The following is a 15,576-nucleotide window of genomic DNA, read 5'->3' as shown; positions in this document are numbered from 1 at the left end:
TTTTTTATTTACTCAGTAATATTGGCGTGTAATTGCAGAATCATGTTTTGTTTTGTTTAATAAGCTTGAATACGAGTAATTATTCTTTATAGTATGCGACTGTAATTATACTTTGAACCATCGATAACTCATTAGTTTATAGAGTTTCTAGTCTTATTTGTTCTTATAATTATTATGTTTTCTAGATATTGAAGTTATTAAAAAACAGCAAGAACTTAAATAACACATTATTCAAACAAATAATGATTACTAGTAAATTTTGTAGCTCATTAATTTAATATTTTATATCAATAGACATACTAGACGTTGTACTTGTCGCCGTGTGTGCCCCGGCATAGAATGGGTCACCCCTTTCTTTACCGTAGGGTTTTGTTAGAAGCGATTAAGGAAGAGCAAGGAATGGGCAACAGCGTCTCTCTTATAACAACTCTAAAAGCCTAATTGCGGTTGCTAAACCGCCTGCCAAGCATGGCAACTACTGACAAAACTCTTTTGGGGAAGGATTATGTCCAACAGTGGATTGTTAACAGCTGAAATAATAATAGATGTATTATTGGTCTCGGTGTTTCTATGTATAATAAGTGTGTTTATAAAAAAAAAGTATTTAAGTTTAAGTCTATTAATTATATATTTCACAGTACAAGCTCTAATTGGTTTGGAACTAGATGATGCTGTTTGAGATTTCCAGTTTTTTTAATATTACAAGTTTTTAATGACAATGATATTTCTGTACTCCGAACTGGTTGTGACCATAGTGTAATATAGTTGAAACGTCGATTTTTATTTTATTGACAACTAGCTTATTTCCCGCTACTTCGTATGCATTGAGTAAGAAAATAATTGAATCTTCTAGATGGCGTATCAAGACAAATATATACCAGTTTTTAAGTTATAACCTACACAACTGCGAAGACCGTATCAAATTTGGTGCAATGGTTTTTGCGTGATACTGGAACAAACATAAAGAACGACAAACAGTCATTTAACATTTCTAGAAATTATTGTTTTGGCTTCTACGTTCTTATTAAGACCTTATTAAGATTCTTATTAAGATATCGCTTTTTCTTAAATATCTTCCATGTTTTGACATTGTCTAGTTCCAGTTATATTTATACACGTGATAGTGAGATTAAATAATTCGCGTTGAAAGTAAAAAATCCATATTAATAATGTTTATTAAAATTAGTTGTCAGTCGGTTCATGGATCCAATAGAGACAATTGAGTTTAATTAAAGTGTTTTAGTCATCGATTCTCAATTAACTGTTACAATGTTTTGTTACAATTGAAGTTAATACAAAATTGAAGCCTATCAATAACGACTGGGTTAACAAATTAACGATGTCAAGTATGGTAGGAATTTTAAACATGTGGTGTTTGAGTAAAAATGCTATAAAATAAATAATTCTACTAATAGAATCCAAATGGAATACTTTTAAATTATCTTTATTGACAAAACTTGTACAGTAATTAAATTGTCTTTTCCGAGCTAGGTAATCTGTAATTGCCGAGTTAGGTAAAACCTGTTTCAGATATAGATTACAATTTGTCAGGTAATTAAGCAACTGTATATTGATTAATTATCTAGAATGGGTACAATGTAACAAAACAATTCGAAGAATAATGGCGAGGGGAAGTAATATTGTTCTAGGGGGATAAAATTTTTGCCTAATGGAATCGAAAATTAGGTGAGAATCTCTTCCTCTAATAGTAAAACTTTAATACTCTATATATATATATAATCTTTAATGAACTAATTGAAGGATTGATACGCGAATAGGTCATTCAATTCTTATTTAAGAGCTAGGGTCTTGTCGGTGGAATTCTTGGCTTTTACTACGATTTTCAGTGAGTGTCTTCAAAAGGTGAAAACACCCGCGAATGGGTCATATAAGCCATAACCTAGACATACTAATTCTTGATAATACCTTTAATATTAATTGTGTTATCTCTTAGTGCCATATCATTAAATTTGAAAGAGCCTACTTTTTTGGACTAATCAATCTATAGTGTATGTCCCGAAGCCCAATTAAATAGATGTAGTTTTTATAATTTCATTAATGTGGTTTTAATATTTTAACTCGTATATATGTTAATTGAAATGCATGAGCTCTTTTTGTAAATGAAGGTTTTTATGTTAAAAGGATTAAATGACGATTACTTAACACAAAAATTTTACACCGGTATCGGCAAATTGTAATAGTGGTGTTAAATTCTTGCTTTATTTGCATTAACAGTAGAGCTACGCGTTTCATTTATTAAAACATTGGCAGTTCTGTTTCTTGATTTGCATTTAATAATTAAATGTTATAAAATTGAATTAGTTTCCTCTACATATAGTATATATTACTGAATAGAGTAGTCCAATTGTCTCAATATTATCTAAATACAAAACTATTTTATAACTAACGTAACGCTGGAACAAAATTTGTTACATCATCTGGAAATTAAAAGGTAGGTTAGTAGAATTATAAATTAGGTAAGTATTTTAGTTCTATTGTAAAGTACAGATAATAAATGTTTACGTAAATCATCTTTTGGCCTGTTATAACGTAAACTATGCAGCGAACGAATATAAAATATTTTTTTATAACATCAGCACTAGAGATAATGGAAGAATAAAAAGAAAATTAAAAATTAAAACGTCCAGGTATTATAAATTTACGCTACTTCTAGATCATTCTATATCTAAATAGTATTAAATAATATTCTAAATCGTTGTCAGCCAAGTAACTAGATTTTTTTTTTAAATTCTGTTGATTTTTTTATATAATTTAGTAATTACTAATTTTGTTATGTAATAATATACTTCTTCGTATTGTATACAAATTAATATACAACCTATTAATCAAATTATCGGTCACTTTCAATGTTTCTGTCAACTAATAAATATTTCAAGTCTACTTTCAGATACCGATCAGTGATCGTCGAAGACAAGCATGACTATAAATCATGATGCTTAGTCTATTACATTCTTTTGAATACAAACACATTACAATATCCTCAATACTAATATCATTTATTTATTTTTTCAATTTAACTTTGCAATATATATTTTTCGTACTTACTGAGTATAACTGTATATTGTTGTTACATTAAAAGAGTGTTATTATATTATATTTAAAGTTAATATATAATTTTATTAACATTTTATATATGATCATTATAATATACTTAAATTTAATTAATTAAAATCTTTGTAACAATTAATTTAAATTTAGTGATAATTTGCCACAACATTTTATTAAATAGTGAGAATTTATTAAATTTATTCCCCGCTCTACATGGTTTACAAAATAATTAAAAGAAAATGTAAAAACCTTATTTCCAATATTGTTCCTAGCTATTTTTTTTTTATAATTCATTACATGTTCTGTGTGTGTATGACAATTCTAGTGTATATGTATAATTTTATCTATGACTCTTCTAAGATAAGGCAAGCACCTATTGTTAATGCTGGAGATTGTTGGCATTTGATGGAATTTGGAATTAATTAATGATTGAATAAGTGAATTTTTTATTATTGTTTCCTTCAAATAATGATACAGATTATAAAGATTGACAATATTTACACAAATAAAATGAATAATTAATTACATAAAATCATAAAATCAAGATAAAGAGGCAACAATGGGCGGCCCATTGATAGTCAATATTCATACACTTTACAAGTGTTCTTATTTCAAATGGGAATAACATACATCACTTTATAGTAATATAGATAAATAATACATTGGACATATTACACAGCATTTTGTTAATACTATATTATAAAAGATATCAATGTCACAATAATAATGTAGTGTAAAATACATTGACATTGAAATTTCTTCACATTCATTGAACAATTATCTAGCCGATTATGAAACCGCAACTATAAGATAAGCATTGAGCAAAAAAACCTTGTATTTTTTATCTATCTTTACCTCTGATAATATTTGCTTAAGTGCGAAATTTTAAATTCAACTGAATAATTATGTATTATCAATTATACGAGTAAGTAATAGTAATATAAGACAAGGGAAACTTTGTACAAAAGTCGTCAGCTTGGGTACCTTTGTTCCATTAGTGTTTCTACCGTGAAGCAGTTCTGTTTGCATGGTTGTGTTTCGGTTTCAATGGTGGGATATGACAATGAAATTACAGGATGCAGAAGCATAACGGCTTAGTCGTAAAGCATGAAGGATATCATGGGCGACACAGTAAACTCGGTTATGTTCATGGTACTGTTCATGTCTGTAGGAAACTGTTACTACTTTCCATCAGGTGGGCCGTCAGCTTGTTTGCATTTCTAAGTTACAAAAAAAATTATATTGTATATAAACCGGCTGTTTTTGATTCTTGTTATAGTACCGTATATACGTAGGTATAATATTGTGGAAAAGTTTTGTACCAAATATTATGTTGTATATAAGAGTTTTTTTTTGTCGATTATATAATTTACTTAAAATATTTACAATCACTTTATTCCATTGTGTTTGTTAAAAAAAGTATTTTATAGTTGTGAAGATGGTACACCAATCGTTTCTATATTTAAATCCTTCTCAAATAAATCTATTTTCAACCAACTTGAAAAAAAGGATATTTTTAATTTGGCTGTATTATTTGTTATATGTTACGCGATATGTTCTTTTTTGAATCAATAATAAATTATAGATGTTAAAGTTAGACTTATGTCTTATAATGTGTAATAAGTCTTCGCTTAAAGTCACTATCCATAATATTGAGAACTGGATGGCGTCACACAGATTAACAAATCTAATCTAACTCAGATAACACCGTAACAATTCCAGTCCGTACCGTCATTTTTCAAATAGAAAATCCAGTAAACAAAACGAAAATAACACATTTCGTATGTAGTTTACTCAAGAATTGGGTATCGAAACGTATTTTACATGTTTTTATATGTTGTACTCGTATTATTTTAGATGATGGGCTAAGAATTTTATCTTTTCTGTAGATACTTCACTATAAAAATAATTGATGTAAAAAGCGATTTCATTAAACTCACACGTATACACATACAAACAACATGCTCAGATGCAGTTCGAGATGACTTGTAAATATGTGTAAATATATTAATATAAATATGTATAAATAATGTACAATAATTAGTTGACTGTTGTCTTCGTGGCGAAGATGATGAAATCTAATTGTTCTAAAAAAATATGGCTAGTTGACAAGCTTTTTTTTTATTATTTTTTTATGCAATTTAGAATGGCAAATAAGCTGTTGGCCCACCTGATGGAAAATGGTAATCGTCGCCTATAGACATGAGGAGTACCATGGACATTATAGAGTATAATGATGTAGTATATATATCTTTGACGCTTATTGCTATTTGGATTTATTTTAGTAATTTTTGTATAGATAACACGATTCGTATTTTTGTGAAAACAGTCGTAGTGACATCTAGTAAAACAAAAATCACATTTTATATGTATCCACATAAATTGCAACGTATAAAATATAAAATAATACAACCGTATATAAGAATTTTCTTCTTTTTGAAGTTAGTTGATAAAAAAAATTGTATTAAATGATGAATGTTTAGTAGAAACTAATTGCTACGATTCAAAAGGAACAAATAAATTTCGTATAATGTTTGTTCCGTCTCATGAATTCGTCAAAAAACACATTTTAAATCCGCGTATCTGAAATTACTTTACCCTAAATTATTGGCTACACTGAATAATTATAGAGATATAATTATATATCCCACTAAATCTACTAATATTATAAATTTGAAAATTTGTAAATATATTTGGATGTTTGTTACTCAGTCACGCTTTAAGTGTTAAACGGATTTTAATGTTTTTGTTACAAAGATGGACTGTATACTTGAATTACACATAGGGTATTTATTATCATAATTTACGAAGGCAAAGTTGCTGAAAACCGCTAGTATTGTATAAAATTAAAACATCTGTATGTTATTTTGCGATAACATTTTTATGAGTTTTGTAAAGCTGTTTATAAGTACACTTGATAAATCCGCTAAGCCGATTGTGACGAAAATTTCGCAATGAAATATTATAGATTCTCGATCGAACCAATTTAGGAAACAAACTTTTTGTTTAAATTAGTTCGGCTGTGGGCGTTTTGGGTTGTACTTCCAGGTCCCCAAGCCTTACATAACTCAGCGTATCCTTGCTTGTGAACTAGGTAATTGGTATGATTACAATATTATCCGTTGACTGCCCACTGCTGTACATAGGACTCTCCTACAGACTGTCATAAGGAATGAGGTCGTCCCTATGGCACTTTACGATTGTTTATACTTGTTATAATTTTATATTTTGTATTAGGTATACATTAAACACACACAGTTGCAAGAGAATACTGATATAAGTTAATAGCATTATATCTATTTTAACATTTTTTATTTAATTGCCCATTTATGTGTAATTAACTTGCCAAGTTGATTTTTTATTGTAAATATTTATTGTAATTATATTATCGTAATGATAGACAAAATAATGCAAATGCACGTATTAACTATAAATACTTGTGTATAAAAGGTGTTCATAGATATATAAATATTTATTCACCGGGAATAGTCTTTAATTATATTTTATATCGTATAATTGGTTTGCTTGTACAAATACAGGTACTGCCGGGTAATATAATTGGATATCAATGGTTACCTTAGGCGTCACCATGTCTCACGGGGCCGTTGGCCGCCTGCCAATCAGCTGTTTAGGAGAAAGGCTCGTCGATTGACTGTCTCGACCACACCACATCGCTGATTTCTGTCAGCAAGAATACGTTCTTTCGATTGTCCATTAAAAAATATAGATTAAAATTAAAAGTAAAAAATGTATTATTCTAATTTAGGTATTTTATTGTAACCTATTGGATATATTTCATAACACAGTGTTCGAGTAAACTTTTTGTTTTTATAGCATATTACATGCGCATGACGTTGTATATCATATAATAATTTTTTTAAGACAATACCTATGAATTTTATTATTTAATGTTCATACTTTTGTTTATTATGAATAAAAATAAGACAATAAAATAGCAATAAAAATTTCATGTGCTTTAAAAGTTCAACCAAAACAAAGGAATAGAGATAACAAGATTGCTCTAACCTTATCTTTTAATTTATTATTTTAATTTATTAATTTCGCGAAATTACTGTTTTATAGACTATCATAATTTAAAATTTTAATAATATTGAATTAAATCTATAAGTGGATGCAGGTGGCTCAGCTCCTTTCCTTATGGTAGTCTATGGGGGAGGCCTATGTTCAGCGGTGGACGGATAATGACTGAAATGATGATGAAAAATCTAAAAGAAAATTAGTTAAAAATTAATCCTTACAATAAAGATTTTGTTGTGGTGACGAACTGAATTCTTAATTGTTGAGATAGATTTAGAGAAATGGCGCCTAAGAATTGAGCCAATTGAATAAAACATCAAAACCATTTGATATTTGATGTCTTTTTAGTTATTGTATCTAATTGGCGTGTGTGTTATAAAGATTTTTTTAGCTATAACAAGTAAACAATTGATAAATGAAATTTTGTTGAAAGAAAATGCAAGTTATTTTTTTTTCTGTTTAGTCTATGAGACTAAAGTAGTATTTATCAATACTCATTAAGAGTAATAATTTATTACGTTAAACGAAGGTCGATGACCCACGGCCTTTGGTGATAGCGACGATTTATTTTAATGACTTGTATTACTTGTTGTAGGTATATTTTAAATTGATTTGGCTATTTGGAGAGGATAGATGAAAGACGAATAACGAAAGAGATTAATTCAACACGAATGAATGAAGATGTCGATAGGGGGCGCTCTAGACGAATGTATGTCGACTAAATGTATGTCTATATGCTGAAAAATTAAAAGTACTGGTAATCGGCGAGTGTGTATGAACTATGAGATTACTGAATGTGGAGGAAGCAAAAAAGGTCTGTTTGAATCGAAGTATTTGGCTTTGTTTCTGCTTACCCCAATAAGAGACAGATGTGCACGGATATGTATGTGTATGTAACTTGTAAATAAGTAAAACAATGTTTATAGCATACGAATAACATTGTTATACAGGGTGGAAAGGGATTGTTAGCGATGGGGTTTGACAGCCCCATTGCTAGCAATATGCCTTATTAGGTCGACCTCCACGTGGTTCCCCCTGGAAACCATCGTGAACAATTCTCGTTGAATTCGTCACGATGGGCTAACTGACCTACTTCATCCTCATCTATCATCCTTCACTGGTGCCCCGCCGGTGTATACCGATAGCGCGGGTGGGGTTACCATTCCATTATCATTCATTAAAAAAAAAACATTGTTATACACTTTAGTGTCTAGAAATTTCATAAGTCTGTACCGACAAGGTCGTTGATTTGACGTAGATACATCGTATGAAAACGTCATATGTCATATTGTTATGTAAACATAATTATTGTGTTTATGTTTTTTGTCTGCTTTCTTCTTAAAACGTCTTTATGGTTTTAACTGTAGTATCGTATTATCTTTGTATATGTATTTTGCAATCGATAGCGTTTATTGTTATCGGTATATTTATGATATCGACAAGGTATTGATCCTAAACTAAATTTGTATTAAAGTGGGTTTTATTTTTAATGGATGATAATAACAGGCCAGTTAGACCATCAGATGAATTCATCAGGAATTAACCATGATAGTATCCAGGGAGAACCGCGAGGAGGTCGAGCTGGTTGGGTATATTGCTAGCAATGGAATTCTCAGTCTCCATTACTAACAATCCCTTTCCCCCAGCAGTGGACAGTTAACGGCTGATGGTAATGGTTGTGATGAAAAAATGAAAGCGAAAAGTATATTATGTCGACCTCATTGAGATGTGAGTTAAGGGCAGAATATAGTGAAGTCGATGTTCTGTTGAAGTATATTTTAAATTATCTATATTAAGTATGAAGATGTATGAAGAATAAATTTGTTTTCTTTAACTTGACGTAAATGAATTGAGTGATAAAAAAAATATTACGTATTTATGAGAAACATCACTTGTTATGGACCTTTGAGACATTTGATTTGCAAAAAGTGCTATTGACTATAGTGTGATGTACGGGTTTGTGAATGAATAACAAATTTACACTAACGTTTGAATGCAGACATTGTTTTTACATAATTTAAATTTTTATTTAATAAAAAAAAGGTGCTTAAATCGTGCTTATATATATATATATATATATATATATATATATATATATATATATATATATATATATATATATATATATATATATATATATATTTTTCTAATTAATTTTTCTAGTATGGATAATTAAAATAGAATTCACGAAGTTATCGTGTAATATACACATAATAATTAAAGATTGTACCCCACAAAAAAACCGACTTTAATTTTGACAAAAACAGTTATTTTAATTTAAAAACTACTAAACCGATTTAGTTAATTTTTTTATGAGACCAATCTATAAGTATCCTTTCAGATAAAAAATAATTTTCCAAATCTGCTTAGAGCTGATGAAGTTATGAAGTCACAAACATTAAAAAAAAATACAACAGAATTAAGAACCTCCTTCTTTTTTTTAATATAAATCAATATAAAAATAGCTATTATATAATGACCTTTTTATACTATTTATAGTATATAAATTATTATGTTTTTAAACTATCGACTCTAAATTTATTTAACAGAAATAGATCCTATTAATATAATAGAGGCGAAAGTTTGTAATGGTCAATGATTGATGTTTGTTACTCTTTTATGCAAAAACTACTGAATGGATTAGAATGAAATTTGATGCACGAGTAAGTTATGCCCTAATTATAACATTATAACAGGCTAATTAATATACTTATTTACGCGTGCGAAGTCACAGGATACAACCAGTAATTGATACATATTAATAATTCACATTCGTCAAAAGTAGGCTATATTTATACATAATACCCATAATAATACATTTCTATATTTTATTCTACGTTTGTGGTAAGGCAATATAGGCGAAATATGAACTGACTTTGCGGGAATTGAATTACTTTATAGACTAATTTATTTTGAAATAACCATAGTAAGTATACCTACTATAATTTAAGTACAAATATGTTTGTTAATAATACATCTATATTTGTTCTTGATGGGCACTTATTTTTCTATATATTATCTATACTGCCACAAGACAAGGACCCAATTATATTATTTTTAATGCTTTTTGATAACAATATATGTATATATTTTGTAATTTACGGTTAGTAAATTGATACCCTCTTATTAAATTATTATAATTTCTAATAATATGTAAATAGATGATAAGAAGTTGGGATGTTTTCTTCAAAACTGAAATTTGATATACAGAATATGGTCAATATTGATTGACGTAGGTCAATAATACATATCTATAAGATAAGACACTTTTAAATTTGTCTGTAAAAATTAAAAATATCATCTTTGTTGAGATAGATAAAGATATTCATAAGTATTATAGGCTAAAATACAATACAAATATAAAAAAAAATTATTAACGTTATCTATAGATGATTTATAGGTCAGTAGTCCTCTACTTTTCACTCTGTCTATGTTGAAAACAATACTTTTTTCATAATATTGTTAAAAATTATGTTGGACGTCGTCCAGTGCCGCCGCTATCACCTTGTACCGCAAATAAAATGTTTCACTTGTACGAGTGCAGTGTACAGTGAAAACTCACATTTTAAACGACGCACGAGTGAAATCCGAGTAATTGTTTGAAATAACTGAGTTTGTTTGGAGAAGCGTTGTTTGTTCGCAGTCCGTGCATACTGTCTTTTGTTCAGTGGTGAGCTACGTATCTCAATTGTTATCTATGTTTGCCACCGAATGTTCTCTAGTGGGAAGCGGACGCCAACCCTGGATGATTGATTATAGGTATGTGTTTGGGTTTATTAGTAAAAAAAAAACAAATCCTTAAATAATTTTATTTTGTTCTGATTTGTAGTAAATTTATTTAAATACTTATAGTTGACAAAGTTTCATATTATTTTGGATGTATTATAACCTAAAGAATCGACAACCGGCAACGATTGTGAAGTAATATTCTTGTTTGACGACCACGAGTACGTGCGATTAGATTGAAAGACAATTTCGACTTTTTTTTGATAATGGATTGGTATTTCCGTATACGCTATCAGTATACGCTGATGGGGCATATTGCAAATAAAATTAGACAAAAGTAACTGAGAACTGTTCTTTATTTCAATCTATGAGATATGCTCATGTACAACAGTTTATATAGCTATATATAACGTAGTTTGCCTAATAGCTTTGAGTAAATACCTAGAGCTGCATGGTAACGTGTTGATTACGTTAGATGTTAGTTCTGTTATACCATTTAAATGTATAAAATCCAAAGTATACACTCCACAGTGCGGTTCGTTTATTATTGAGACGAGATACGTAAATAATACGAGATAAAACGGAACTATGATTTCATCTCTGATAAAACGACGTAGGTATGCGTGATTAACTTGATTTCAAATCGAAACTATGCAGACGTAGGTACAATTAGTGGCTGACGTAGTACTGAATAATATTGTCAACAACCACACAATTATATAATTATTAAAGAAAAGAAATAAATACTATTGCCATATAGTCTTAGAGTAAATGGGATTATAATCAGTTGTAAAAAGTAACACAAATATTGTTATTGAGACTTAGATCAATAAAAACAGTTTTACTTGTCTATATCAAGCACCAGAGATCGAACTGTCAACCATCGGAAGCAAGGCCTACACCACCGAGTTTTTACATGGCACATTTGCTTGGTTCATATTCTATTTTTTTTTGATGGGTGAAAATGAAATGGTAACCCTGCCTGCGCTAACGGGATACGCTGGCGAAGCACCAGTGAAGGGTGATAGATGAGAATGAAAACAGGCCAGTTAGCCCATCATAATGAATTCATCAGGAATTAACTATGATAGTTTCCAGGGGGAACCGCGAGGAGGTGGACCTGGTTGGATATATTGCTAGCAATAGGATTCTCAGTCTCCATTACTAACAATCCCTTTCCCCCCGGTTCATATTCTATTGAAAACAATGGCATTTTATATTTTGTGACCGTAGTAAATAAATCTGAGTTCCAGTATAGATTATGTACTGCACTTTCAGGTCAAACAAGTTTATGATTTGTCATTGCTCGTTACAGTTAACATGTGTGTTATAATCGTTATTTATTACTGTAATTTCAATGTAAGTACATTTATTCTCTTACTGTGTTATTTATGTTATTCTGTTTTATTCTAGGTCGGTTTTTTTTAATGTTAATAGTCGATTATTATAATAATATAGAGATGTTATGCAAATATATTTGGCATTAAAAAAGTGTTAAGGAAATGTAAAAATTGATAAGGTACATAATAATAAAATTTATTAATGATAACTAAGAATAATCAAGTGCTCCTTACGTAACAAGAATGATTATATGTTTACTATAGATTTTTTATTATATATGATAAAATTATAATTAATATGTTAAATAATTGTTGCTTAAAATTATATGTAGATAGTAATACCGGGTTCGTTTAGAAACTTGTTGGGAATTTGTTTTGCATGTATTATAACAAGGATTCCGTAACCTGATGTTTATCTAATAAATTGACAGTCCACCTTATGCCAACCGTCGCCTATAATTATAAACATCACAGATTACACGGGGATACCCCTGGTATCCTTGAACTTGCACTATGCCTTTGTACCTTGTAATTTCATTGTCATACTATTGTTCTTCAAACCACAGCCATTCAAGCATAACTGCTTCACGATAAAAAAAAAGCAAGTGAGATAGAGGTACAGCAGAGGAGTTTTATCAAACTCTCCCTCTGGTTGTATATATTTGTATGTAGGTGTATGTATGTACATAAAGAAAACCCGGAAATACTAATGCTTATTTACCACAACGACTACAATACGGACAGTTGATATTTAATTAACCAAATGAGACGCGCCCCGGTAATGACCCGGTCACGTACACTCCAAACATTTACTCGGTTTATATTAATTTTTAATTACGCTCACACGCTTGACTATTTTCGTGTTTTTACCAGTAGACATTTGTTTAGTTATTTACAATTAGCCTTCTTCTTGTCTTTAGCTCATTCTTACTTTATGTGGGGTTATTTCGAGTTCAAAGTCAAAACAATCCGTAGATTTAGTACAACCTACTTTTCATATTATTTAAAAGAAAATTACGTACATTTAATTATGTGACATTTGCACAATAATGTACAGAGTTAATGAGAATATACGAGTTAAGAACATATCTATTTATATATGCATACCTTCAATAATGTCTACTTGAATAATATACATAGTTTATAAAATTGAATAAGTTTAATTTTTAAATTATTATATAAAAAAATGTTGTTTTTGTTGTAAGTATTCATAGACCTCTCCCATAAGATTTGGGGGTGCCAGTAGTTACCACTCTTAGCATGCGGGTTGGCAACTGCAATTAGGATTTTGATGATATTTTAAGAGGGACGCTACTATCCATACCTCGAGCATTAAGTTTTATTTAAGAGTATTTATTAATAAATTTTAAATATCTTTCGGTTAAAAAAATAATTCTATATAAACTTCCATCCTATATTTATACCATTTGGGGCCAAATTTCGAAAAATTCATTCTTATTACTTTTGTAGGTTATAAAAAGATCTGTCAAAATTTGATAATTCTAATTTAGATAGTTTCGACTCTACGTCAATGAGTCAGTCAGTCAGGACTTCTCTCTTTATATTGTAATATATAAAAAAATGCATACGAATTACAGAAACATAATTCTAATATTAACATTTAATACTTTACCTTACCTTGTAAGAGACTTGGCTTGAAGATGGATAAATTGAATTTAAACAAGTTAAATGCGATTCTTAGATAAATAAGCACGATTTGCTGTGTGAATGTAACTTTAGAATCCATACATCCCGACCAACGCAATGATTTTACGACGAACTGTGCCGACGCATAAAACCCCGCGAAAGTAGAGGGCAGGTGATTGGATGTTATATTGCTTCGGAGAATTTAACACTACTGCTGTAAATATTGCTCTGTCTTAATGCCTACTTGAATTACTAAACTCGTATCTTTCAAGTCATAATCCACTACGAATTTTGTTGATGCATTTCACTTTATTAGTGGAAATGGTGAAATTTCACAATGACAAACTTTCTACAAACTCACCTGTATGTGTGTGGGTACCTTTGTCTTTTATTTATTAATTAGACTGCCATACAGTTTGCATTTATGCATCCGATTTTAAGATATGGTATAACAAATTATTAGGTCAGGAATTGTGGATATAAAATCTTGTTTTTTTTTATATAGTTTGGAATGATAATAAAGTTTAGGGCCCTGATGAGAATCTGTCAGATAGTGCTAATAATGGCCATGCCAAAAGTGTTCGTATACGAATGATATTTCTAATGTTATAAGTATTCATAAGTACCTAACTTTTAACTATCAGGTTGGCTTTATACTTAGTTCCTAGCTTGGTTATTGTAGGTACAGACTTAATACAGGAGTACACACTTACTATAACATAATAACAAAGGTTGTCTAAAAGAGATTGCTTAGCGATAAGGATGCCTGTTATATATATAAAAGGCAGCCTTTAGAGTAAAAGAGAAGTGATGTTCTCAATAATATTTACTTTATTTATTATTTTTTTACTTGGTGAGACTTTTGTCTGATAATAAATAATGAAATATAGCATATACTGAGGCCACAGTTCAGACTTAACCCTCAAACTTCACAGAATGGAGGACGTTAAATAAATAACATAACACGAACGCACCATATTTTCAAACAATTGTGAATTAAAAGTCAACATCACGATGAAAAATGTTTCCACTCCGTTCATTATTGTGATACGAGGTATCGATAACAATCAGTGGTCTGCATTACAAGCAGATAATTTCGCAATTAAATTATTGTTGTCACTGTGGAATTGCTAAGTGAATATTAAATCTGAAGCAATATTTTCCATTTTTAAGTTATGCGTATATTATAATGATAACACCATACGTACCTCATACATAATTTCATGTCTACATTTTCAAAATGAATGATTGATTGTCAGTGACGGATGCTTTGACTAAATATTCTTCATTTTTATTTATTATCATTCTCAAATATATTGAAATTATTTATCTAAGGTCATTCTATTTTCAGTATTCAGTGCCTCAAGATGAAAATCAATAGATTACATCTTATACATATTATGTATGACCGCTGAATGTCACACTACTACTTTTTCTTTAGATAGTACATTGTTTCTCTATTCACAATAGATGAGTTTAGATATAGATAAATAAAACAATGATGTTTTATTTTTTTATATGACATATATAGATCACTGTGTTTACCCGCATCTTTCTATTTTTGGGTAACTTTCAAAGTGAAGATTGTTACGTTATTATTTACGTGATTTTATGCCAGTCTGTCTGCATAACTTATTCTACAGAGCTAGTCGAAAACTGTCACAGAGATATACCTACGCGTACGAAGTCCAGAATAATTTATAAGTTTTATTTGTAAGGAAACCAAAGCCCATTCACAGACAGAATATAACAGTAC

The 15,576-nt window shown here is 29.6% G+C and overlaps 1 protein-coding gene across 1 annotated transcript in view; it reads left to right on the top strand.

Annotated features, from left to right (window-relative positions):
* Positions 1-15,576, top strand: part of LOC113518350 (protein windpipe) — a 54,407-nt gene that overhangs the window by 28,665 nt on the left and 10,166 nt on the right. The window lies entirely within an intron of this gene.

This window comes from Galleria mellonella, unplaced genomic scaffold (genome assembly GCF_026898425.1).
Source record: "Galleria mellonella isolate WM207_F2 unplaced genomic scaffold, CSIRO_AGI_GalMel_v1 utg171, whole genome shotgun sequence".
Lineage (NCBI taxonomy): Eukaryota > Metazoa > Arthropoda > Insecta > Lepidoptera > Pyralidae > Galleria > Galleria mellonella.
This window is presented reverse-complemented; position numbering and strand designations above follow the sequence as displayed.